This window comes from Xiphophorus hellerii, chromosome 10 (genome assembly GCF_003331165.1).
Source record: "Xiphophorus hellerii strain 12219 chromosome 10, Xiphophorus_hellerii-4.1, whole genome shotgun sequence".
Lineage (NCBI taxonomy): Eukaryota > Metazoa > Chordata > Actinopteri > Cyprinodontiformes > Poeciliidae > Xiphophorus > Xiphophorus hellerii.
This window is the reverse complement of record NC_045681.1, coordinates 21,382,879-21,400,777: the sequence shown is the minus strand read 5'-3', so window position 1 is coordinate 21,400,777 and position 17,899 is coordinate 21,382,879. Positions and strand designations below refer to the sequence as shown.

Here is a 17,899-nt window from a genome sequence, read left to right as displayed (position 1 = left end):
TGTTTTGTTTTTTTTGTTCAGATAAAAATGAAAAAAAAAAATCATAAAATATAAAAGTATATTTCTTTGGCCTATTTGCATTCTTTTATTATGAACATATTTGGCACACATGGCAAAAGGTTCGGACACCGGTGGTGCAAGTCTGCCTGTCAAATGAAATTTTATTTGGAAATGCTTTAAGTTGCCGCTTTGAATCGTTTTTGATCAATAAAACGCTATAAATAGCAGCTGAAGCTCTTAAGATTTTGAAGCAATAAAAACTAATGAAGAGCTTTGTGTGGCTATAATAGTTGGGATTCATTCCTCTAACTCTTTCCTGGTAAACCAACAGCAAATATATCATTTTTGTTTGTTTGGGGGGATTTTTCTGTTCTGTGGGTTTGTTTAGGTTTAAGTCAGAGGGTAACTAGGCATCATCATTCCATGCTAACATTTGTGACCAAAAGTTTGGAATGTTCTTCCTGATGTCACACTGGTTGGTGTCAGAACCCAACATTCTGTTTGAGCTCAGTTCGTCAGAAATCTGATAGAGTAAGACGTAACTTTGTGAGTTAAACCAGCTTTCTCTTGTGAATAAATTTACACCAAAATGGATAAATCTGACCAGGAACACAAAAGGCCAGCCTCCAGGAGATCTAAAGGTAATGAGTTTGAGTTTCACTCTTACTTATTAAGACAAGGTTTATGTTTCAGTTTTTTGGAAAATTATACTGTAAAATATTTGACGGTGGTTTAACTTGAAAATGAAAGTCCGCCTGGTACCTTGAAAATGCATCTGAAGTCAACAAGAAAATTTTATTGGTTTTAATTAAGAAATTAAAGTTCATGCAGTTGATTTAACAAGAGACAAGTTATTCAAACTTCTTTTTAAGTTCACTAATCTTGAATTGAGTTTTAACTTAATGCTGCAATTTAAAGAGTAGAAGATAGTAGACAAAACTAAATGTGGCTCAAATGTTTTAGAGTGTAGAGGATCTAACAAGTCATTTTACACACTTAACAATAAGAGTCTTGTAAACCTCTTAATATATAGTTAAGAGAGTTTGAATTTTTATTGCTCAGAAATTCTGTTTTATTAACTTCCATTGGTTAGGAACATTGAAATGTGTTAATCTCTGTTGGCTTCTTGGAGAAGCATGAATCTGGATGAAAATGAGTTAAATGTTCAACAGTTTATGTAATAAAGTCCCTGATCAGATATCAGTATGTGAGGTGATTCAGAAATACTAAACATGTACTCTAAACAATCCTTAATTTTCCACAATATTTCTCTTTCTTTAGAGAGCCATGGAAAAAGGATCAGGGCCTCTGAGATCCCTGGAACCTCAAGAAGCTGCCAGGACCTGATCGAATCCAGGAGGATGCTGAAGAGGAAGATGATTGAAGGAAAAGAGGAAGGTTCCACACCGGCCAAGTGCAGGAAGGAAGAACTCCAGGATCAGCTTCCAACCAGAGAGTCTTCCTCCTCAGTGGACATCCTCATAGGTTGGCTGCTTTGATGAAACTAATGTTCATTGGCTTTTGTTGACAGAGCAAACATGTAAAAAATAATCACTATTTATTCCCAACATCTCTTACTTTAGAGATCAACAGCAGCAGCACGATGCCACGGTGTGCTGAGTCCATTGGAGACAGCACACCGAAGAGAAGGAGAAGGGCTAAAAAAGAGACCCGCCGAAAATGGACCAGGGTTACTAAGATGTTTGGACCATCCAAAAGCCACCAGGACGGAACGAGGATTGTGAGGAGACTGAGGAGAAAAATAACAGAAGAAGGAGAGGGATCTCCAACACCGGCAGAGAATGAGAATAAGGGACTCCTGCAGCAGGACGCAACCAAAGAGCCCCCATCCTCAGTGGACGTCAGCACAGGTTGGCTACTTTGGTGAAACCTCTGTTAATTTTCTCTTACCAGATTGATAATCTATTGCAAGGATTGAATATATCTGATTATTCAAAACTGATTGAGACAAACTTCAAAAGATTATCACCTGAAGTTGCAGCAAAAAGTGGTTCTTTAAAGAGAGGGCGGCTGAATACAGTTCCATGCTACAACTTTTCAGATCTACATTTATAAATATATGCTCAGCACTTCAAAGTGATTCTTTACCTTATATTGGTCCTTCTTATGAAATTCCTGTAATAATAACCTAGTTTTGTGGTTGTCATGAGACAAATGTGAAAAAGCAAGGAGGCAAGTGTTTTTACAAGTCACTATAAGTCTTATGTTTCTGTCGGGATGTTTTCTCTTATGGAAATATTGTTTAAAATGCTCATTGCTGTTTCTATGGGTTTTTCTTCTCATTATTAGAGTCCAACAGCTCCAGCCTGGTACTTTGCGCTCAGGAATAGGCGATTTACGGAAGAGGAATCTGAAGAAGGAGGACAAGGACATTGAGGAACCACAGCTGAGGAATAGGAGGAAGAATACCAGGAATAAAACGAAGAGACAAAGAAATGGATTCCCAAAGAGGTCAGAGTTTAAGTCACATAGAATTGTATATAAACATTTGTTAGAGAGACTTAAGGTGTGGTGATAATTAGATCTAAGGTAACATTAGTGAATAGTTTATTCTGATGCTTTATGAAATTTAAAGATGCGTTCATGTGTTTAGCTGAATTCCAGGAAAATATACTGAGCTGCATCTACTGGGAAAAGGAGGCTATGGATCTGTGTTTGCTGGACATCGAGAGGTGGATAAATTACCTGTAGGTGTATTTGAATACTTAAAATGAGACTCTGTGAAGTTATCAGTAATAGTTCTTCTAACAGTGGCCAGGAGTCAAAGTTTGTAAAAAAAGTTAATATCCTCATAAGGGCAAGTCTAACAGCTAGTCAGACTCTGTTTTAGCTGATTTTAGCTAATAACATCTCAAACTGAAAAAGTTCAGATCCGTAAAATAAGACTATATTAGATAAAATTTCATTAACCAATGAGACTTAAGAATTAAGGTACATGTATTTACTAATACATACTTGAATTGCACAATTGTGAACATTTTCAGTTCTTGTAGTTTAAATTAGATTTGGGAAAGACCAAACTAGATAGCTACATTTTCTTTCAATTCTAATGTGCATTCACAACAAATGCATTCCGCACATCAATCATAATACTCAAATACTGAAACTCAACGTCAAGCAACTTCAGAAATCTGAACATTCCCATTGTTTGAGCAATGCTTTGTTTCTATTGTACAGGTGGCTATCAAACACATTCCAAAGGAAAAGGTGGACCGCAAACATAACGTAAGTGAGCAACATCATCTAGGACTGACTTTAAGTCCTACTGGATTCCAGATGCATTGTGGGTTTCTCCTGTTTGCTTCGATGTTTCAGGATGAGAACGGTAGGGAGATGGCGTTGGAGGTGGCCATCATGCTGAAACTGAAGATCTGAGTAGCAGTTCATCAGGGCAGTTAGCCACCGTGTCCCTGCTGGACTGGTATGAACTGGAGGAGGAGCTGCTCATAGTGATGGAGAGGCCCACGCCTTCGCAGGACCTCATGACTACTACCTTGATGAGAATGGAGGTTGTCTACATGAGGAGGACGCCAAGGTAAGCTGCTGATGGAAATTCGAGTTTTTTTTTTAAATATTGTCACTTACTGCTTCAGTTGGGATTTTGTTTCATACTGAATGTGATCAAATCAGAGAGATGAAATACAGTGCAATAATCCCCTCCGCAAAACAATTTTGTAAAACTTAAAATAATGCATGTCATAATGTCTCTACAAACATTGAAGTGTGGGGTGTAATGTGACAATGTGAAAATATCCATATGAAAATAAAAATCTTTACAAGTCACTGTATTTTCACTGAAGTCCAACATCAATTGCAGAATTATGAGCTTCAAATCATTTTTGTCTTTTAGGTCATTTTAAAACAGTTGGTGGAAGCAACGATTCAACTTCAGGATGCAAACATCTTCCACAGAGATATAAATTGGAAAATGTCCTTATTGAGAGGAGCTCAGAAGGCCTACAAGCCTATCTCATAGACTTCGGTCTAAGCTGCTTTGACCACGGAAGGAAATTTACCATCTTCCAAGTACGATATCCTGCTTCTTTCTGCCAGTTCTGAAAAAACAAAGATTCTTTTTACTGTTCTTCTTCTTTCTGACTCCTGAATTCTGACACATTTCTAGGGACCCATGCTCTTGAATCACCAGAGTATCGCACACAAAAGAAATATTTTGCTGGACCCACAACAGTGTGGCAGCTGGGAGTGGTCCTGTTTGAAATTCTCCACGATACAAATTTTGACACCAACAAATTTCTCAAAAGAAGCTAAAGATCAGCAAGAGGCTTCCCAAAAGTGAGACAAACATTGTATTATATCTTCTCACAGCATATATAATCTGTCCGCAACTCTAACTGTTGTTGCACTTTGACCCCTGACCCTCCAGACTGCCATGATATTCTGACTAGGTAGCGTGAAGCTTCTGGAACATTCTGCTTCCGAGTCTGCTTCGGTCAAGGTAAGATAAACTATTTCAATATTTAATTTGATTACAATATTATTATAACTGCTTACAGTTGTTAGATGTAATGTGTTCTTTAAGAAATGTGCTCGATTTTAAAAGTTTGACTGCTGTGGAATATTTCGTCTTGGCTCTGATAGCGGACCTGCTAGCTTGATGGAACAGGATTTTTCTGGATTTAGCCACTTTATTTCTAGCCCTCATGATATATGATATAGCTCCACAAGTGCGTCTTTCGTGACTTTCCAGTGGCAAGATGCTCTCTATAACAGGTTGATGTGTGATTCGGTTCGGTTGGAGTCCAGTGGGGGATGATTATCCGTATTACGGTCTGAAGCGCAACACCTGAGGTCATTTCTCTGTTGATTTGCAGCGTCACTCAGCAACGGAGAACCTCGAGGTTCTGGTTCTGATGGACTAAATAAACCCAGCTATTATATTTTGTCTTATAGAAATTTATTACTGGCCCAAACATAATGATAAAAAACACTGTCTGCGCCCACTTCATGAACTTTATTATTTTTTAAATTGAAATGAAAAATCAAAGTCACATCACACCAAGTTAATATAATGTAGTTCTGCTGTTTTATTTAGTAAAACTTGTGTACCGACACGCCGCCTGCTAAGATGCTCAGTACAAAGGATAGAAATTATGAGGTTATTCACGCACCCGCCATTGCTGTCCATTGAGTCAAGAATATAAACATCGGTAAAATACCACAATCACTCAAAGAATCTGAAAAAAGGACGCAATGTTTTGCTGTAACTTCAACACTTTGACCGTGATATGTAACAAGGTTCGTGGGTTTAACAGGGGAGGACCTAAAAGTTTTAGTTTAAAGAAAATATTGAGAAAGTGAGCAGTGGTCAGTTATGCTAGCCTAACTGTTGCTAGCCTGCTACTGACTTCGGCAACCTTAACATGTGCTGCGCAGTTTGGTTAAAAGTTAAAAATATTTTGTAACAAGTAAATCAAGTAAATTATTAAATAATTATTAAATTACTTAACATCACCCTCTGGTGGTTCACAGAAAATAAAGCTGGCCATGTCATGTCGTCATATATAACAGAGAGAAAATTGTGTATGTATGTATATGTGAATTTTACCCGAAATAATATTAATAGCATGTATTTATAATAAGATTTTTAATCAGTGTATTTGTTTTGAGCCACCTAGTGGTGTGATGAGTGACTGCATGCAACGGGTCCTTCAGGCGCTCTCCTGGCTTCCCCCACCAGAATTCTGAGGAATGCTGGTGAAGGTAGGTGCGAGAGAGGCAGCTCTTCACTACTTTTTTTAACTTATGGTCATATTTTTCTAGTTCAACAATTAACGAAATACTGTAAGCTCATTTAACATTTAGAAATATAATTTGTAAGGTTTTCTCGTGGCTCCGCTGGAAAAATGTGACCCTATGAGTGAGAGCTACGCCAGTTGGTGTTTGTGGCTGACCACTCGGTCAGGACGCTAACTGTGTCTTGTTTTTCAGCTGTAAGTGCCACTTGCTTGCAGTCAAAGTCACATTGTGAGAGAGTTTCATTTTGTATCGCACTAGGTGGGTTCAAAGTATAAATTTATGAATAAATATATATAAAAAAAATTTGTTTTGTGAATGTTGAAACTGTTAACTGCTAGGCAGTTGTCTGTTATTTTATGGTTTGATTCATGGAATAAGAATGTTTTGTTTTTGAGGAATTGTTAACTGTTTTATTGTTTAAACTATACAATCACATCTAAAAAAAAAAAAAGAAAAATAAAGAATTCTGAGGAATGCTGGTGGGCCACTTGCGTGCAGTCAAAGTCACATTGGGAGAGATTAGGCACTAGGTGACAAACAACCAAGCAAGGAAGGCTACACTGGTGCCGTGACAAACGAGAAGGGTTACACATACAAACAGCTAACAAACAAACAGACAGACTGGCAAACATGACTGACAACATAAATTACTGACATTTAATGTAACATAATTACCTGAAATGAGTGGTCAACAACACACACACAAAATATATATATATATATATATATATATATATATATATATGTGGTGGCATATGCTGCCATCCCTGAAAAATCTTGCCACCTCATAGATATTTTTCTAGATCCGCCCCTGTGCAGCCTTCTGCTGCGTCCTTGTGAGAAACCAAGAGCGGTGGAGATATCAGCGGCTTATATATGTACGTTTCCAGTTTTAAAAAAAAAACTTTGTAGATGCGGCTTATAGGAAGGTGCACTCTATAGTCTGGGGAAAAAAACTGTGCTTGTTTCATTAAAATATTGTGGGTTTTTTTTTTGTTGGAAGTAAAATGAAAAAAAAATCATAAAATATATTGTATTTTTATTATAATATTAAATATAGAATGTAAATGTAAATATATTACATTCTTTTATTTTGAACATATTTGGCACACATGGCAAAAGGTTCGGACACCGGTGGTGTAAGTCTGCCTGTCAAATGAAATTTTATTTGGAAATGCTTTAAGTTGCTGCTTTGAATCGTTTTTGATCAATAAAACGCTATAAATAGCAGCTGAAGCTCTTAAGATTTTGAAGCAAATAAAAACTAATGAAGAGCTTTGTGTGGCTATAATAGTTGGGATTCATTCCTCTAACTCTTTCCTGGTAAACCAACAGCAAATATATCATTTTTGTTTGTTTGGGGGGATTTTTCTGTTCTGTGGGTTTGTTTAGGTTTAAGTCAGAGGGTAACTAGGCATCATCATTCCATGCTAACATTTGTTGGTGTCAGAACCCAACATTCTGTTTGAGCTTAGTTCATCAGAAATCTCTGATAAAGTGAGATGTAACTTTCAGAGTTAAACCTGCTTTCTCTTGTAGTGAATACATTTACACTGAAATCTCCAAAAACGAAGATGGATAAAGAATCTGAAAAGAAACGCAAAAGGCAAGCCTTCAGCAGAACAAAAGGTAATGAGTTTGAGTTTCACTCTTACTTATCAAGGCCCTCCAGCCGAGCCCCCTCCGCCCACCCTAGACGAACAGGGAGAACCTATCTACCGGGTCCGCAGGATCCTGGACTCCCGCCGCAGGGGCCACGGTTAGCAGTACCTCGTGGACTGGGAGGGCTACGGTCCTGAGGACCGCCAGTGGGTGCCTCGCTTGTTTATTTGGGACCCCCACACTCGTCACTACCCTCTACGTCTTCCGGGCAGCCAGGTGGCGGCTGTTAAGAGTGGGGGTGATGTTGGGTACCTCTGCTATCACCTGCTACTTCCTCCTGTTCCTCAGTAGATGTCATCAGAGAGCTGGATATACCAGAACCTCCCCAAGCCTCCTCCGCACACCTGCAAGTATTCTCTGCTCATCAGGCAGAGCATAAGAAGAGCCGGCGGCCAATCCTTCGATGCCAGAGTGTCCGCATATGTGGTAAGTCCAGCCCCTCAGAGTCTCAGGTAGTTATCTGCTCATCCACGCTTGTATCCTGTCTTCCTAGGTGTGGTCCTACACTGGATTCCAGTCCGATCATGCAGTACCACCTCTGGTTCGGAGTGATTCCCCGCGGCTTCCACCCTGGTCCTAGCTCCACTGTTAACCCTCCGTTTCCCACGCTGCAACTCCCTAGTACTCGACTCCCTGGCGCTTGGTCCCCTGCCAGCCTCCTAGTGTACTTTTTCTCCTGTCCTGAGGATGTGAACTTTCACAGAGTAACGGCTATAGTTAATGAAGTGAATGTACTCCTTCGACCTCCTGATGGTGTTTTCTGCATGTGGGTTAAACAGATTCGCAAAAACCATGACAAGAAGAAGGTTCAACACCGGCCAGGTGCAGGGAGGAAGAACTCCAGGAGCAGCTTCCAACCAGAGAGTCTTGATTTGATTTGAACCGTTTGGAGCATTTGACACGTCAAGAGCAACCGATGCGCCTCCACATAGATTTATAATATAAACCAGCGAAACGCAGGATATGTCAAGCGTCTGTATTCAAAAGGAACACGCGTTGAACTTGAAGCGTTGGACGCATATTTGATGTGCCGAACGCATTTGTTGTGAATGCACCTTTAGAATAGAAAGAAAATTTAGCTATATAGTTTGGTCTTTAGAAAATCTAATTTAAAACTACAAGAGCTGAACATGTTCACAATTGTGCAATTCTAGTATGTATTAGTAAATATTACCCATCTGCACCTTTATTCTTAAAGTCTCATTGGTTAATGAAATAATTTATCTAATATAGTGTTATTTGACAGACCTGAACTTTTTAAGTTTGAGATGTTATTAGCTAAAATCAGCTAAAACAGAGTCTGACTAGCTGTTAGACTTGCACATCTATGAGGATATTAACTCTTTTTTCTTTTTTTTTTTTTTACAAACTTTGAAGCATGGATTTGGATGAAAATGAGTTAAATGTTCAACAGTTTATGTAATAAAGTCCCTGATCAGATATCAGTATGTGAGGTGATTCAGAAATACTAAACATGTACTCTAAACAATCATTAATTTTCCACAATATTTCTCACTATAGAGAGAAGCGGCAGCATGATGCTACAACATAAAGCGTCTGCTGAGGACTGTGAGAGCCATGGAAAAAGGTTTAGGACCTCTGAGGTGGCCGGAACCTCAAAAAGCTGCCAGGACCTGATCAGAGCCAAAACGATACAGAAGAGGAAGACGATGGAAGAAAATGAATCTTCAACAGCGGCCATGAAGGAAGAACTCCAGGAGCAGGTTCCAACCAAACAGTCTTTCTCCTCAGTGGACATTCTCATAGGTTGGCTGCTTTAATGGAACTAATGTTCATTGGCTTATGTTGAGAGAGCAAACATGTAAAAAATAATCACTATTTATTCCCAATATCTCTTACTTTAGAGATCAACAGCAGCATGATGCCACAGTGTGCTGAGTATATTGAAGACAGAACAACAAAGAAAGGGAAAAGGATTAAAAAAGAGACCCGCCGAAAATGGACCAGGGTTGCTAAGATTTTCGGACCATCCAAAAGCCACCAGGACCGGACGAGGATTGTGAGGAGACTGAGGAGAAAAATAACCGAAGAAGGAGAGGGATCTCCAACACCGGCAGAGAATAAGAATAAGGGACTCCTGCAGCAGGACGCAACCAAAGAGCCCCCATCCTCAGTGGTCATCAGCACAGGTTGGCTACTTTGGTGAAACCTCTGTTAATTTTCTCTTCTGTATGTTGACAAACCAAAATGATAGATAGAAGCAGAAATGGTGTCGACCTGAAAATTGATCAAAGGAAAAGGGGTCCTAAGTAACAAATGTGAACAAATTTCTTTCAGAAATCCCACTGTTGTTTTATAAAGACTTCAGAGGTCTGTCAGAGAAAGCCAGCAGAACCCCAACCTAAAGTTTTTCTAAGTCAAAATCAAAATTGTGATTTTAGGCTAATTGGAAGAGTACATGTGTGTGACTGAAAATAATGCACATCATTCCAAAACGTGACCCTATAATTGCCTAGTCAGAGTCCAAGCAGATTTCAGATTGATAATCTGTTGCAAGGTTTGAATATATCTGATTATTCAAAAGTGATTGAGACAAACTTTAAAAGATTATCACCTGAAGTTGCAGCAAAAAGTGGTTCTTTAAAGAGAGGGCGGCTGAATACAGTTCCATGCTACAACTTTTCAGATCTACATTTATAAATATATGCTCAGCTAGGCCTGTCGCGATAAACGATAAATCGATTAATCGTACGATAAATTAAAACTATCGACGTCATTTTAATTATCGGCACTATCGTCTCTTCCGTCCTTTTTCTCTTTCTGTTGATGACACTGAATGAAAAAGGCTGAACTCCGGTGCTCTCCACTGACTCCTCCCTTCCTCATTTCCTTAGTGTGAAGCCCAGCTCAGACCACACGATCTTAGAGCTGCCAGCCAATTGTCGGCCCATTTTCAAAACCTGAGATCACACATTAGCCGACAGAAATCCTGGGTATAACGGTTCGATCGGGTTCGTTCCTGCCGTGTGGTGTCCAACAATGGGCACAAAATAATGGCTACAAGTCCAGCTAACTAATTTTAAAACCAGGCATTAATCAATGCTTTACTACAATCTACCTGCAATGCATGTGGCTAGTGTCAGCGTAAACTCCTGACCGAATGAAAATCATTAGAACCTATTTACGTCACCTTAACGAATAACAGCTGAAAAGTTACCGGGTTTATCAACTGCGGTAGCAATTTCGCTCCAACTCCTCCTCTTGTCATTTCTATATTCTTTGCATGTTAAATAAACATTAATGTTGTTTCCACATATCATCTCCAATGTCCGCTGGACTTCGGGTTGCGTCGTGTCAGCTGTTTGGGATTCCCCGATGTAATTTCCCCTCAGAAAACACGGAGGAGAATCCGCGCTTTCTGATTGGCTACCTGTCACATTCAACATGCTGAGTTAAAGCTCCCAGTCGGGGAAAATCCCTGATTTAGATCGGAGCGGCAACGACGATCTACCATAACACACCACACAATCTTAGAAAGACCAACGTTTTAAGATTGTTGTAAGGGGAAAAATAGGAGCAAAAAATCATGTAGTGTGAACTATGGCATCAGGTAGTCGATGTGCCCATCTTCTCTATTTAAATCTAATTATTACTGAAGGGCAATATAATATACAGACTTAATAATCTGCACTCTTTTGGTTGAATGCAGTATTTATTTCCACTTTGGCTTTATGTTTAGTTTTTTTTTTCCAAGTGAGTTTTTTGTTAATGGAGACTGAGAATCCATTTTATTTTTGTTTTTGGTTGTTTTGTTTATTTTGTTTATCAGTTCAAGTGTTAAATATTCTTTTGAAAATAAAGTGTATCTATCTTTGGCAAGAAATTGCATACATTATTACATCATTTCCATTAAATCAGTGTAAAAAGGTCTTCAAACAATATTATCGTTTATCGCAATAATTTTTGAGACAATTAATCGCTCAGCAAAATTTGCTATCGTGACAGGCCTATCCTCAGCACTTCAAAGTGATGCTACAGAAGCATGAATTTGGATGAAAATGAGTTAAATGTTCAACAGTTTATGTAATAAAGTCCCTGATCAAATGTCACTATGTGAGGTGATTCAGAAATACTAAACATGTACTCTAAACAATCCTTAATTTTCCACAATATTTCTCACTATAGACAGAAGTGGCAGCATGATGCTACAACGTACAGAGTCTGGTGAGGACTGTGAGAGCCACAGGAGAGGGATCAGGAGCTCTGAGATTGCCAGAACTTCAAGAAGCTGCCAGGACCTGATCAGAACCAGGAGGATGCTGAAGAGGAAGATGATTGAAGGAAAAGAGGAAGGTTCCACACCGGCCAAGTGCAGGAAGGAAGAACTCCAGGATCAGCTTCCAACCAGAGAGTCTTCCTCCTCAGTGGACATCATCATAGGTTGGCTGCTTTGATGAAACTAATGTTCATTTTCTCTTCTGTATGTTGACAGACCAAAATGTCAGACCAAACTGTAAAACGAAATCACAAATTCTCCTCGGATTTCTCTTACTTTAGAGAGAAGCAGCAGCGTGAAGCTACCAAGTGGTGAGTCTGCTGAGGATTGCAGACCAAATAACAGGAGAAATTCTGGTGATGAGATCCACGGGAAACGGGATCAGGGCCTCTGAGATACCTGGAACCTCAAGAAGCTGCCAGGACCTGATCGAAACCAGGAGGATGCTGAAGAGGAAGATGATTGAAGGGAAAAGAAGAAGGTTCAACACCAGCCAAGTGCAGGAAGGAAGAACTCCAGGATCAGCTTCCAACCAGAGAGTCTTCCTCCTCAGTGGACATCCTCATAGGTTGGCTGCTTTGATGACACTAATGTTCATTAGCTTATGTTGACAGACCAAACGTGTAAAAAATGATCACTACTTATTCCCAACATCTCTTACTTTAGAGATCAACAGCAGCAGCACGATGCCACGGTGTGCTGAGTCCATTGGAGACAGCACACCAAAGAGAAGGAAAAAGGCTAAAAAAGAGACCCGCCGAAAATGGACCAGGGTTACTAAGATGTTTGGACCATCCAAAAGCCACCAGGACGGGACGAGGATTGTGAGGAGACTGAGGAGAAAAATAACAGAAGAAGGAGAGGGATCTCCAACACCGGCAGAGAATGAGAATAAGGGACTCCTGCAGCAGGACGCAACCAAAGAGCCCCCATCCTCAGTGGACGTCAGCACAGGTTGGCTACTTTGGTGAAACCTCTGTTAATTTTCTCTTACCAGATTGATAATCTATTGCAAGGATTGAATATATCTGATTATTCAAAACTGAGTGAGACAAACTTCAAAAGATTATCACCTGAAGTTGCAGCAAAAAGTGGTTCTTTAAAGAGAGGGCGGCTGAATACAGTTCCATGCTACAACTTTTCAGATCTACATTTATAAATATATGCTCAGCACTTCAAAGTGATGCTTTACCTTATATTGGTCCTTCTTATGAAATTCCTGTAATATAACCTAAGTTTTGTGGTTGTCATGAGACAAAATGTGCAAAAGCAAGGAGGACAAGTGTTTTTACAAGTCACTATAAGTCTTATGTTTCTGTCGGGATGTTTTTCTCTTATGGAAAATATTGTTAAAATGCTCATGCTGTTTCTATGGGTTTTTCTCATTATTAGAGTCCAACAGCTCCAGCCTGGTACTTTGCAGCTCAGGAATAGGCGATTTACGGAAGAGGAATCTGAAGAAGGAGGACAAGGACATTGAGGAACCACAGCTGAGGAATAGGAGGAAGAATACCAGGAAGAAGACGAAAAAGACAAAAGAAGGAATGGATTCCCAAAGAGGTCAGAGTTTAAGTTAGATTCTAATGGTGCATTCACAACAAATACGTTCGGCACATCAAATACGTGTCCGACGCTTCATGTTCAACGCGTGTGCACTTTAAATGCAGACGCTTGACATATCTTGTGTTTCGCTAGTTTACGTTTGTTAGTCAGTAAAAATAACTTGTTTCTTTGCACCCCTTTATTCCGCCAAGTACCACACACGAACAGACGACAAGAACAGAAGAAGAGTACAAATGTAGCAGGGGCTACATTTCGTCTTACACGGATCTGACTCAGCCGCTTTGAGTCTTGGTTAACAAGCAAGGCATGAGAAATCTGAATAATCTCCTCATTTGGCACACTAAGGCCGAACAAGCTTTTACCTCTCTCAAACAGCACATGGCGTCGGCTGCAGAGCTCTCCATCCCTGACTACACTTTGCCGTTCTTTCTAGATGTTTCTGTGACAAAACTGGCTGTAAACGGAGTTTTGTTCCAGAAAAAAGGGGGAGAGAGAAGAGTGCTGATGTACTTATCTGTAATGATGGACAACATGGAAAACAGGCATCACCCTTGCACGCAACATGCAGCTGGGATAGCCAAACTGATACAAAAAACTGCACACATAGTCATGGGACATTCACTGTTGGTGTTAACGTCACACAGTGTAGTGGCATATGTAAACTCACAAAGTTTCACCATGACAGCGTTGCGACAACAAAGACTTTCTAAAGTTCTGGAAGCTCCTAACATTTCATTCACACACGAAGGCGTGAACATGGCAGACTGTTTTTCAGAAGGAGAACCACACGTGTGTGCAGAACTTGTGGCAACAGAAGAGAAGGAAAGCAGAGAGACTACAAGGGGCAGCATCTGCGCAGAGGGCAGAAATAAAAGCAGTGATCGAAGCGTTAAAGCTTGCCCAAGGATCACAGGTAAATGTGTACACAGATTGAGCTTATGTTGCAGGAACAGTGCATTTGGAACTTTGCCAATGGATGAGGTGGTAAGATGCCAAAAGGGGGCGCCACTTGAAGAGAAAAACCTGTGGAAGCAACGAGGCGCCACTGAAACAAATGGATGCTGGAGGGGTCCAGACGGTAGGTTAATTCTGCCACCTGAAAAAAAACAAGAGCTGCTTCAAGAAGCTCACGGGGTGGGACATGTTGGGACTAAACAGATGATGCATAATCTTAAAGACTGGTGGCATCCCCAAATGATCCACATGGTGAAACAGTTTGTAAACAATTGTGAAATGTGTGGACAGTTTAACCCTAAGAAAACTTTGAAGCCACAGCAGGGACAGTTTCCTCCACTCACATGTCCAGGGAAAGAGGTTGTGTTGGATTTTACTGACATGATAAACACGGTGCAAGGCAAAAAATATTTGCTGGTTTGTGTTGATGCTTTCACAGGATGGCCTGAAGCGTGGCCAGCAGCGAGAGAAGATAGCAAAACTGTCATAAAATGTCTAATCAACCATTACATCCCCAGGCACGGTTTTCCAGAAAAAATCTGATCAGACAATGGAACACATTTCAGAAACAAGGACCTGCAAACAGTGGAAGCTCATCTTGGTTTGAAACACAAGTTCGGTACGGTTTATCACCCGGAATCCCAAGGCAAAGCAGAACGAATGAATCAAAATTTGAAAACAAAATTGGCTAAAGTTTGTGCACAAACTAAATTAACAGTGACCACGGCGCTAGAAGGACTTAAGGCCCTTAGTAAAACGATGCATGAGCACTCTGGAGTTTCAAACCCCTTGGATAAGTGGTTCACTGACCTGTTTGGAAAATATAAAGAAACCATCAAACCTTTCTGTGACAACCTTCCTGGCACTCCTGATCACCTGCGGTTGCTGCTGTGTTCCTTGTCTGAGGTCTTTGGCTGTAAGGTGCATAACTTCATCTATAAAGAAAGGGAGCGACAGTGATGGAAAGCCCCCTGCCTATCAGATGGTTTCTCAGAAACGTAAGACAACCGTGGACCTGCAACTTTCCAGAGTGTAATCCTTTCTGGGTGTGTCCGGATGAAATTGAGCCATCTCGACACATGTAGAAACCGATTTGACATCAAATGATGCCAGAAGACACTGTTTTGAATAACTTTGTAGATCTCATTACGAAAATTTAACCTGCTGACTTTTTAAGATTTTGCCAGTATCATTACATTGTGTTATGAATGACTTTTTGCCTAAAACATTGATTTGCATATTTCAAGTGTGTTTCTTTCATATTATGTGCACTAAACATTTCTTTTCAGTGGGTAAGCTCGCATCCCTTTATGACCATTAACTACTTTCACATTTTGACCTTAGAGATTTCACCTCTCAAATACAAAAAAGGGATCTTAACACTACTTTGGTTCAACATTTTAATTGTCAGCATTATTCCTAACATTAAAAGTTTTTATTCTCATTGAGTTTTGGATTACTGCAGCTTGCATATTAACTAACATGTCATTCATTTTGCAGTATTCAATTTATATTTTACCGCCATTCATAGTATTAACCGTGCACTGTATTAAATTTACATTTTATTGTTTGTTCACAGTTTACTAATTATTGAAAAATCAAAATGCCGGCGTCAACTCCTAACACCTATTTTTACTCATTTAACTTTATTCATTAAAGGGTTATTAACATTCACATATTATTTTCGAATCACACATTTTACTAATAGTAATTAACATTAACAATTTTGTTTAACATTTCATTTTGTTTTACTTTATTTTTACCTTATATTTTTCTGTTCCTATTCAGCCTGTAAGAGGAACATTGTGGTGTCAACCCGCCGCCATTTTGGGGCCAAATGGGGCGCCCTGTTCGTTTTTACCTCCGATGAATGCAATGAAATGAAACCAACAAGCACCGTAATGGGCCCGGGGGATGTTTTCCGAACAGTGGGCAATGTCTTCCTCAGGATGTGTTGCTCCCCAAATGTGTGATGTTCTTTCAAAGATGTGTGGTCTCTTGGAGACCAAAAGGGGGAGTTGTTGAGTCGTTTACTCCAGACACGCACCATACATGCACGCACACACAACTACGGACACAAAGATTCTGCACAAAAGCCTTTTGTTTTATATAGACACTTTCTGTGGAAACGAAACTTAACTTTAGCTCGTCGTCTGACCACTAGGAGGACCTTCGTGACGTAACACATCAGCAGACCAGGAGGCGGACTTTAGGATATAAGCAATGTGTCTTCCGTGTTTGAGCAGATGCTGTATAATTTCGGTTATATTCACTCCACAACAAATTAGCCTGTGAGGGTAAGCGTCTCTCTCTTTTCTAGCGCTAAAAAAAAATAAAAAAAGTAAACTCTGATTATTCTGTGTTGGCTGATTTCCTGTTTGTGTGCTCACACGCTTTGGGTCCGTCGAGTTTAAATCACAACACATCCCTAATGAGCTGCTCAGTTGTCCACATCTGATTCCGGAATGGCGTTTCCGTTGAAGACGTGGTAAACGTGGAGGACTGGCGGTGAGGATTAAAGCCTATTTGGCAATTCTTTGCCGTCGAGGCGGCTCTCCTCGACTGGGATGGTGTCCTCGTTTCCTGAACGTAGGACGCCGCTGGATTCGCCCCGTTGTTCCTGGGATGTGTTGCTCTCGGAAGGACGCGGTGGAGTTTTTCCATCATCGACGGTTTCGGGATCAAAAGAGGAATGTGGATAATGGAAACCTCAGGCGGTTGAACTATGTTACGTCTTCAACTTGTGTTTCTGCACCATCAACCATCTGCCTGGCTTTGCTTAATGCTAGGTCTTTAGCTAAGATCACAAACAGCCTCGTACTGATTCGAGAAACCATCTGTTTTGTATTGAACCTTCTTATTATTCTTTGAGTGATTGTGGTATTTTACCGATATTCTTGACTCAATGGACAGCAATGGCGCGTGCGTGGCGCACGATAAATCAGGTAATGTCCTATATCAATGCTGCTGCCTCACGCTCTGTCTTTGCTACTCAGGAGTAGGTGTCAGGTTACATTGTGGTGCATTCAATGTTGTCGGGAAAAAGAGATTCATGCGCTTAACGTCTGATTTGCCATAACTATTTATTGAATTCATAGTCGCCAGCTGGGGTGGCAAGGCTCTCATTTGACCCCAGTAGATCCGGGCCTGGGGCTGCATCCTTAATAAATCTACTGGATTTATTGGATTCTGATACTGGATAATGGATTCTCCAACGCTCAACCATGGATTCGTTCACGCAGAGCTTACATGCAGCGGCTCTATTTCCCTCCTGTACTACCAGATCGATAGCCCTCAACTTAAAAGCTGCATCAAATGAACTTCTTCGTGTGGTTTCCATGATGAGGGGGTATAAGTTTGAAGAAATTTCTCCGTGAAGAAATTTGCTGCCAGCATGTGCTTGTTCTAAATGAAAATTAGCTCTTTCTTCAATGACTCACGTTCTGCTAAGGAGCCCCGTGGCGGTTGAAGAAAAATCCACAAAAAAGCCACACCGGGCTATCCACCTTATTCCTGCGAGGCTTACTGGGGAAACGATTGTGGGTCTAACTTCTGGCGCCCACCGGAAGTAGCTGTATTTCACTGTCATTTGTCGCTTCTCGGCCTTTTGGCTAAGACAGCAGTCCCCTCCATTGGGTGGTGATAGTGGTGGTCTTTGTGACTTGGCCGTTACCACTGAAGATCCACAAAGATCCTTTATCACTA

At 40.4% G+C, this 17,899-nt stretch overlaps 1 long non-coding RNA gene across 1 annotated transcript; it reads left to right on the top strand.

Annotated features, from left to right (window-relative positions):
• The first annotated feature begins 7,141 nt into the window (after positions 1-7,141).
• Positions 7,142-14,859, top strand: LOC116726794 (uncharacterized). Its single transcript, XR_004340664.1, has 3 exons — positions 7,142-7,151; positions 7,653-7,656; positions 14,063-14,859. It is a non-coding gene; the product is annotated as an uncharacterized LOC116726794 (long non-coding RNA).
• The last annotated feature ends 3,040 nt before the right edge of the window (positions 14,860-17,899 follow it).